Below are 10,807 nucleotides of genomic sequence, written 5' to 3'. Positions count from 1 at the left end.
ACAATATTGTTTTGGGGGTACTGGATAGAGAATGGTGTGAAAAGCGTGCTAAGGCCATGGGTAATACAGAAGCTAATGGCTATATGTGGAAACAGAAACAGTGCAGACGAGGCCCTATAGCAATCAGAGCGAGCAAAATCCAAAAATGGAAAATAGCTACCTGTGCATAATCAAATCAATATAAGAAATAAAGAAATTCCAGCAACATTTATGTATGAGTGGTGGACTAGCTGAGCTCCTATATGCAAAGTGAAGTCCAGCCTCTTAGGGGAATAATCTCATTTATTTGCTGTGCTGCTAATCTCCCTTGGCTGAGAGAGGGGGAGTTGGGAGTGGAAGAAGTTTGAGATATTTGTAGGCTACTTAAATGTAACAATATTATGTTACATTTTCAGTACTTTTACTTCTAGGCCTACTTCACTACATTTCCATTGTAAGTTTTAGTTTTAGTTACTAGTTACTTTAGTTTGTTTGGAGATCTTAATTTTGATTAGAAAACACACATTAACCACTTCAACCCACATACATTTCGGCCATTTGAAAATAGCAGATCTACAAGCTCACAATGTGTCGCAATGTGTCGCATTGTGAGCTTGCAAATCGGCTATTTTCAAAAGATTTTGTACACATTTTGAACTTGTGAAATATGGGACATTTTGAGTACCTTTACTTTTAGTACTTTATGCAGATACTTTCGTACTTTTACTTGAGTACATTTTGAATATGGGACTTCTATTGTAACAGAGTACATCTACATTGCAGTATTGGTACTTTTACTTAAGTAAAACATTTGAATACTTTTCCCACCACTGCATGAGACAAGTAGAAGTTGCAATAACACAATGTAGAAATACTCTGTTACAAGTTAACAGGGCCTACATTTTAAGTTTTACTTGAGTAAAAGCTCAAAAGTATCTACAAGCTCCTAGCAGACACAGAAGCTTGCTGTGAGATTGTCTATTATATATAGGTCTTTAAGTAGCAACTCAAGTGGAAGCAATATATTTTCTCTGAGACACATACTGTATATAAAAACAATTTAAGCACTCAAAGTCAAGGATTTTTTTTCTTCAAAATTGCACTTAAATGCAAGACCTGAATAAATGTTACTTTCCAATATACTGGGGATAAGACAGCTGGCTTTAAAGCTGCTATAAGCAATAATATGTCAACATTATAATGACCTTTTTTTATTTAATTTTTAGTATTGAGACATGCCAGCAATGAGTAAAATGCTTAAAAAAAAGTAGTCTCTGTGACTCATCTACGGGCTGCGATCTACATTCAAAGTTTAGTCATTGGTCGATATGCCTGTCTACTTCCTTGATTGGTTAGTCATTTCGACCGGGTTTTTTCCGACCAATGACAAAGCTTTTGGGAGCATTTTAATAATTCATGCTGGCTGTCTTAATACCAAAAGAAAAGAAAAAAAAAGTTATTCAAATGTTGACATTATTGCTTATATCAGCTTTAAGGAAAATGCGAGCAAACCATCATTAAGCTCTATATTAGCGGTGATGACTTCCACCCTATACTTTAACATAAAACATTGAAAGTATGCACCAGCTGCTCTGTGTTATAGGTCTCCTCAATTAGGTCAAATGGAAACGTATTTCCTTTCAACCTTCAAAGCTAAATTAATAGAGTGATCTGGCATAATAAGCAATCAAAATATGCTTGAGTGCAGGGTTTGATATATTTATATATAAAAGATGATTTTCTTTCTTCTTAATATAGCCTACTTCGGACGACAAATAGCGGAAATAGAATACCCCGCCAGCACATTGAACTCTGACAGAAATAACATACAGAGTTTTGACTCTATATGCCATAGTGAGCTTGAGCTGTTATTTCCTAAATATGATTTCTTAGCTAGTATTTGACACATTCTATCTTCTTTTTGTCGCAGGAAAGTTCTAGGGTAAAAAGTGGCCACGAAGAAGAAGGGGAGGAAAAAAGAAAAAGAAAAGAAACTGGCAGTTTTCCATTGTTGGTTTAGTTTGATTGCTTCTCTTCACACTTGAGTGCCCTTGGAGAGTGGGCAAACAGAAGCTGTGCTTCAATTGGCTGACAAATAGAGGCTTTAATAGAAATGGGAAGGGGGAGAGAAGCAAAGCAGACTCCCCAGGGCTTCTCCCAGAAAACACGGTACACAGAAGAAAGACACACAACAACAATTAACACATTTACGAAAACACAAGTATAGGAATTATTATTAGAATTCCTTTGGCAGAAACTGGTGCCAAGCTGAGTCGGCATGCAGTGCAATACAATGTGATTCATTATGAGCTTGTGAGAATTTGTGAAAGGGGGGAAGGAGCCCAGCTGTGATAGGTATGTCGTTTTTTTATTTTTTATAACTGGGAATTCCAACTGAAACTAGGTTAGGATTAAATCCACTCCTCATTCCATTAACCTATAGCCTACGTGCACGCACGCAACAACATAGCATGCACTCCCTTAATGTGTTGGTGAACAGTACTGTACACCACAGTGTTGGAGGGATTCACATTTCAAAATCAGATTCCAAGTCACATATTTACTGACATGTTTGAAAGGAATTTCAATATATTCTGCACGCAGGGGGGGAAATAAGTATAGAGATAACACTTGAGCCTCTACAGACCTAGGCATTACGTAAATGGTTACCTGGACCTTTCCGTAGTAAGTAATTCTAATTTTACCTTATGTGTAGACTAAAACTGCATCGCTTTTATTTTGAAGCCTGTTTCACGTGTATGCAATCTGTTTCCTGCCGTGAATTGCATGTGATTGACAATCTGTTCCCTTCCTTGTCACCCCTCAATAATGTCCGCTCATGACAACAACAGGTGGATGCCAAATGCAGAGGTTTCAACAAAATATGGACTAGTATTTATTTACTGAAGTCAGAGGTAATAATATAATATAATCTTACCAGCTTGTCAAAACCTTATCCTACTGCTTTTTATATATTCATAAAATAATATATTATACAGAATTGAGTTCAGCCTTTTGGCCCGGCCCTCCACAATATTTTCTGTTTCTCATTTGACCCCTTTGGAAAATAATTGTCCACTAGTGAATAAACCACTGACTCCAGGCAATGTATTAACCTGACGCTGCCAGATCCAAGAAGCTTGCTACACAAATTTGTTTCACAGCTTATTGGGATCTGGGATCGCGGAAGCAAATTCAATGACGGGGCTGTTCCTTTTTTTCAACATAGATGATTAAATGGTTTTAAATGGTTTTAAATGGTTCATTAAATGATGATTAAATGGGACTGTCTGTCTATCACCGTGTGGGCGTGCAAACACAACCAATCATATTGACGTGTCTATATAGCTTCACATCCGGTTTCGCACATATCCCGCCCTTAGCTCACGCTGATTGGTTCGGTACGGAACAGATTTTTGTCAGCTCAACTCCCTGAGAGATCCCAGATGAGTGCTGTGTTGGGGAACATGGTTACCCAATACCGCCCCCATCTGGCAGCGTCAGGTTAGCAATGTATTGTAATTAGAAAAAATCGTCTCTGCACTTGACGTTTGGAAGCCAACATCCAAAACAATAAAAGTGCTTGTAGTAAGTAACGCTACTTACTACAAGCACTTCAATGCTTCAACGATGCTATGAGAACAAATGTTTCTAAGAACTTGAGGTCTTGTTTCTGCTCTTGTAGAAAGCAGAAATAAAAGGCACATATGAGCCCAAACTCAATTAAGGCTAAATATGTATAAATATGAACGCAATTAAAATGCCATCAATAAGATTAATTGAATCACATGCATGTTTAACTTTTTCTTCTTATTTTTTTACCTGACTGCCACAGCAATTGGGAATATATAAACTTTCATATTTCCCTAACAATGAAAGCAGCAAGAGGACTTATAACCGATTATAAATGTATGATTGACCAACTGTGAAATAGCAAGGCAGGGCATACTGGCTAAAGAGAAGCAGTTTCTTCAATAGGCTTCCTGTAATTGCAACACAACTCATTCTTTTCATATTAAAAGAATTGCGGAATCAAATGTATTATCTGCATGAGAGGCCTTTGAGTGTGTGCTGCATTGTATTGTATTCAAACACAATCTTCCGAGCGACAGCGGAGAAGGAAGGAATGTCCTGCAGCAATCACCACTAAATAAACCCCCGGGAGACGTTTCCTAATAAGAGGCATTCATTTCCAACCAGCAGAGTAGAATCAAATGGAAATGACATGAAAGCCCGGGGGACACAAATCCCTGTTGTAAATGAGAAAATGAAATAAGAGCCACAGTGCATGCATTCACATACTGTACAGGCATCAACTCACTGTCACTATAGTAATATAGGAGGCAGGGTTAAGGGCCAACCTAATATAATGCCCAGGATTCAAAACCCAGGTTGTATCCCATACGGGATACAACCTGGAGCCAAACACCACTAGCCTAAAGGGGAATTCTCCCTTTGAGGGACAGTCACCCTTGCCTAGTGCACACACACACACACACACACACACACACACACACACGGAGCGCCATACTCTCACACGCACGCACGCGCGCGCACACACACACACACACACACACACACACACACACACACACACACACACGAATGGAGCGCCGCACGCACGCACGTGCGCACAGTGAGAAGGCATGAAGCACACTCATCACTTCTTCTGTCCACTCTATGTTTTCCACACAGCTAATATTGACTGATCCATCCAGCCATCCATCGGTATGAGTGAACACAGCCGCCCCGCTATAGAGATCCATGCATGCGGTGGGATTAAAAAGACCCACAGGCCTACGGCAGCAGCAGCATCATCAGAGCTGCCTGTCAGACCAGGTGTGAAATGGTCCCCGTGTAGCTGCAGCACCTCTGGGAAATCTACTTCCCTTTTTATATGAGTTAATGGCAATGTTTGTACTCTCAAATTACAATCCTATATTAAAATTGGTGTAACCCATTCAGGACAGGAAACCCTTTTGGTGTTTTAACTAAGCATTATATTTTAGCTATTGAAACATAGCAGATCTACAAGCTCGTAGCGCGGCACGCTACGAGCTTGTAGCTATATTTTTTTTAAATCGTGAAAATGTGTCGCAAATCATTGAATATTTATTATTTCAGAGTGGGGGGGGGGGGGGGGGGGGGGTCCTTGACATGAAAAAGGTTGAGCACCACCATTGACATAGAAACATAGGTTTTTCAGAAAACTGTTTGATTTTGAAGACTTACTTTTTTTTTAATCAGCCTCAGGTCTAATTGGCTTAAGGGAGGACGGGCGGGCGAATATCGACCTCTGGCGTGACGCTCATGACACCATGACTCAGCCATAACCATATAAGGAGTTCCCAATGGAGTATGTAACCTCAATGTGTCGTCATGGCAACAGGTGGAAACAAATTAAGTCAGCTCCATATATGGCACAAAAAGGGGCATGCCCATGTATGGGCATATACTGATGACATCAGCGATCTGCATATATGGGCATAAAAGGTCGAGGCCTCACAAATACAGAGATATCCGGTTGTCCAGAGCCACAGATCCATGTGTGTTGCCCAACGCTCGGGAACGCTTCCATGGTGACTAATGGTGTACCCATTAATGGCCCTCTGTGCCGTTGTCATATTGAGGCAATTGATGCCACACACTCGTTATTTAGGCGGCATGAAACACTTGAAAGAAGTGAAGTTCAACAAATGTGATCAGTTTCTGACCGAGACATATTTGTTGTTCAGTTTGACCCACCAGTTTTGGAGATATGTCTTATAGAGTAATGTCTTGCGACAGTGAGTTGAGAAAACAGGCTCGAAAGGTTCACTTCTGTGGCCTCTAACATTACACGGTGGTGGCGGCGGTGGGTCAGGGGTAGGCCTATAGAGTGGCCGGATGGGAACCCCAAGGTTGCCAGTTCGAACCCGGTTTCCTCCAGAGTTAATCATCCAGAGTTAAGTCATCTAATTGCTCCTGATGTGCTGGTTGGTGCCTTGCATGGTTTCTTCCGCCATCGGTGTATGAATATGTGTGTGAATGGGTGAATGTAATACACAATCTATGTAAAGCGCCTTGGATGAAGGCGCTATATAAATGCACCATTTACCACATAGCTACATGTTTAAGAATTTATTTCATATTTATATGTCGATTTCAGCTCTGACCTTTATTTCAGCCTGGTTATATTAACTCATTTTGGATAAAATAAAAATCTGTTAGTTTTGCCACCATGACTGTCCCACAGTCTCTGTATCAAAACGAGTCACAGATGTGTGTACCTTGAGGACACGTGCCTGGATACTAGGCTGAGAACCTTGCAGGACAGTGTCCAGTTTGGAGATTGTGTCCTGTGGAAATGTGACGGATTTGCCTGAGCTTGTGCAAGGCTGTTCTCAGGATTATGGAGTATAGTAAATTGCTTAGTGACTTGCCTGGGAGGCTGGGAGAAAGAGAAGATGGTAGAGAGAAAGAGAAGAGAAAGAGATAGAAAGAGAAGATGGTAGGGAGGCTACAGAAAGAACGTCCACGCTTGGCCATAACACTGGGACGCTGTCTGTTCCCAGACGGCAAGCAATATTCAACTGCCAATAACTAAAGAACGGAAGTGACACTGGAAGTAGAGACTCTTTCTTGTTCATCACGGAAATAAATATTCAGTTTTGAGCGTAAAAACACTCAAAACCGCTAACAGTGGCTGCAGACTGTTCTAGAGAAACTCCCACAGATGGCAGTAAATCAGTTTAGGACCATGGGGATGGAGGGGGGATGGAAGTTTTCAACCTGGGCTAAAATAATGTAGTATCCAGGGTTATATACTGTAGTCCTGGATAGACCTGCATGCTTGCAACAACAGCTGGGATGTTATTATTACACACAACACAAATCCACCAGTCTTCTCCCTGGCTACTTGGCTAATTAATCAGGGTTGGTTAAATAAACACGTCGAGAGCAATTAGGTATGATGGTGAAATTCACCAACCAATTAACATCTGCGGAGGAAGGGAATTGATACAACAGCTTGATGGAACGTGTGTGTGTGTGTGTGTCCATTAACCTATACCTCAAATTATCCCACATAAAATGTCCTGTGAAGCATTGTGAGTGAGTTTTGCTATCTGATAGGCATATGATTAGTGTGTGTGTGTGTGTGTGTGTGTGTGTGTGTGTGTGTGTGTGTGTGTGTGTGTGTGTGTGTGTGTGTGTGCGCGCGCGCGCGCGCGCGTGCGCGCGCGCGCATAGTAAAACAGTTTTTGGCCACCAGATCCAGGGATTATTGAACTGATGGCCAACGACCACAACCTTAGTATTGTCAACAATGTGGGCAGGAGTGAGTGAATGAGTGAGCGAGTGTGAGTCAGTAAGTGAGTGGCATTTGCTCTTCCAAGCCAGTCCCCAGCTTCACCGGTTTGTTTGTTTGTTACTTTTTTTGTTATCAACCCCCAATTGAATATTGATTTATGTAGGGTAGGCCATGCATAGGCCCCCATATCAAATGACTGTCCTATAAGGGCAACTGCTTTGAAAAGATGTCTTGGCTTTTATCTAAATGTTATAACTGTACATGAGAAATAAATTCATACTGGTGATGTCAAAACATATTAGAACCACTGTATAGACATTTTTTTTTTACATACAGTAACTCCAATCTGTATCGTTTGGTGTTATTGTACGGTTTACTGGGTAAGCTCCCCCCCCCCCCCCTGCAAAGTCATCCTATATGTTTGAGTAGGCCTACCGTATTTATTTTGTAAGCTGATTGCTGCGTGACACGCTTCATGATCTGTCAGGGATTACATATTGCCAAGGAATCCAAAATCACTCCTCAAATATGCTTGATATACTCAGTTCAAGTCTGGTACCAATCAAAACATCCACAACAAACATCTTTTCTGGACATGATTCCATTATTTGGTTGACCATCAGGCACTGATGGTTCATCAATTTTCCTTTTGAGTTGCCTTCGTCATGTCTGATCACTAGTGGCATTCCTTTGGTTTTGAACAGGTCATATGCAGGCCTGCAACATAGTCTTTGAAAAATGCCATGGCAGCTGACAGGTGTGTGCTTACTTATAAAAAATGCTGAAGCACACAGCTCCAAACTGTGCACAGGAATGCCGTCTCAAAGTGTCATTACTGTAATAATAATAATCTTTATTGTCCCGAAGGATATTCGTCTTCGCAGTCTGTTCAACACCCACATCAAAAACAACAGAGCACATAAACAAGACAATACAAAAACATAGCTACATGACCCGATGAAGATCAAATAGATCGAAACGTTGTCAGAATTCAATAACGAACGTCTTTCTCGTACCTGTGGTGTGCGGACCAGCATTAATTACTGTAGCCTATATGCCACAGAGCGTTGATGAAGCCTCTATGTGTTGTATGTATTTTATGTTTTGTAAATTGTTGTCACTGATTGCATGTAAAGGATAATGTATGGCTGAGTGGTCATTGTTTATAGATAAATCACAGACAGGCTGATTAACATAAAAAGTAAAGGGACTTACCTCATTGGTCTCCAGGCAGCAGTTAAATGTATTCATTCACATAAATGTAATGTATGGACTGCACATGGGACCCATTCTGTGAGCCAGTTAACTTCATATACTGTAGCCTACATGATTGCACTCCTTTATTCGCGCCTGACATGTTACTGGCATTGTCGTAGCATTGTCACCTGTACAATTCTGTAGATCAATGCCTGTCCTTTACAATACTGATGTAACTACGTGAAACAAGGTTCCGCCTATTGTGTGACTTGTAGGAATTAGAAGAGATTCCAAGAAGCGCTCCTCAATGGCCCCTACCCTTCAGTGGATATGTAGGTAATCTCTTAGAGCAATTCATTCACACTGAGAACTAGGGGTTACGTATGTAACCAAAGTTCTATAACAGCGAGCAAGACCGCTCACTTATGGGAGATTGCGCCCCCTGGCGTAAACACAGAAGCATTCAAATAAACTCACAGACTTTTAGGCTGGGACTTTAGACATGATGACGCTGAAACCCCGCCCATCGGGGGCACCTTATAACCGTGCCTCAGCGCCTACGTCTCCATTCGATAACAATTGTTCTCTTCTCAAGCAATCAAGAAGGGAATCTTGGTGAGCGGTCTTGCTCGCTGTTTTAGAACTTTGGTTACATACGTAACCCCTAGTTCTAATAATAGCATCGCAAGACCGCTCACTTATTGGAGACCTCATTAACTCCCTTATTGTCATCACGAAGTCTGGACCCCCAGGTCCCGTACCTTTATCTGTGAGCAAAGGACCACAGTACGTCCCTCAACAGGACTACTGCACCCCAATGGGAAGGCCAAACAGACCTAAGTCTGCCATATGTGCCTAAGAGTGGCCGACAGAACAACCGTCTTAACGCCCTGGAGAAAACCAACGTCCCCCGCGGGGAACTATAAGTCTCTCCACTAACTGGAGGCCACGCCCAGGACCGCATGCGCCACTGGCGCTGCTGTCACATACAGTCTATAGAAGGTGGCAAAGGTGGAAGACGACGCCCAACTTGCAGCGGAACAAACATCCTGAACAGAGACCCCCCTACAGAGGGCCCAGGACGATGCCATACCTCTCGTGGAATGTGCCCTCAACCCTACGGGAGGCACCATATCCCTACCAGAGTAGGCCCGCTCTATAGCCTCCACGATCCCCTGGGAAAGCCTAACCTTTGAAATAGGCAGTCCCACAGTCTTGGGATCCCAGGAGACAAACAGTTGTGTAGTCTTCCTCGTCACCTCAGTCCTGTCCAAATACAACCTCAATGCCCTCACCGGACAGAGGTTATGCCTCCTCCTATCCTCCTCAGAGGCAAAGGGGGGCGGACAGAACGCCGCCAAGTCCATCGGAACCGGGGTAGCTAGGCGGTTCTTAGGTAAAAATGCCGGATTGGTCTTCATGACCACCCTTGCATCCCCATTGAACCTCATGCATTCCGCACTTGTGGACAAAGCATGGATATCACTGACCCTTTCAGCGGTCACCAAAGCTAATAATAACGCTGTCTTCAGCGACAATAGCTTCATACTCAACCCCTCCAAGGGCTCAAACGGTGGCCGGGACAGAGAGAGCAAGGTCCCACGAGGGGACCAGAGACTTGGTCGCCGGATGAAGGTGGCTAGCCCCCTTCATGAACTGGCGCACCAGCAGGAGCTGGCCCACCGTCTTGTCCTCAAACCCGATGTGGCAGGCTGAGATAGCAGCCAGATACACCTTGACAGTACTAAAGGCTCTGCCTTTGTCCAAGAGGTCCTGGAGGAACGACAGAACGACCCTTACTGGTGCTTGAAATGGCACAACTTGAGCTGGTGAACACCAGTCTTCAAACAACCGCCACCTCATATCATAAGCATCCCTGGTCGACTGCGCCCTCGCACACTGAATAGTGTCGATGACGCTCTGGGGAAGACCCTCCGCGCCAAGATTCAACCTCTCACGGGCTAAACCCAGAGGCCTAGATCTTCCGGCCGTGGGTGGAATATCTCCCCTCCCGCCTGGGTCAATAGGTCCCTGCGCAACAGAAGCTGCCAGGGCCGACCGTGCAAGAGAGGGACTATGTCCGACCTCCAAGAGCCCCACCCTGGGGCCACTAAGATCACTGACAGTCGCCGTGTCCTCACCCTCTCCAGCGTGGGAAGGATGAGAGACAACGGGGGAAACGCGTAAAGTGGGCCCTGGGGCCAACGGTGCGCCAAGGCATCCAAACCTAGCGGAGCCGTCCCTGCTATGGAGAAGAACAGAGGTCACTTGCTGTTCTCTTCCGACGCAAACAGATCCACTCGTGGCTCGCCGAACCTCTCCCACATCTGCCTGGCCACT

The sequence above is a fragment of the Protomyctophum parallelum genome, assembly GCF_964188405.1.
Source record: "Protomyctophum parallelum genome assembly, chromosome: 2".
NCBI lineage: Eukaryota > Metazoa > Chordata > Actinopteri > Myctophiformes > Myctophidae > Protomyctophum > Protomyctophum parallelum.
Note: the sequence above shows the minus strand (reverse complement) of the source record.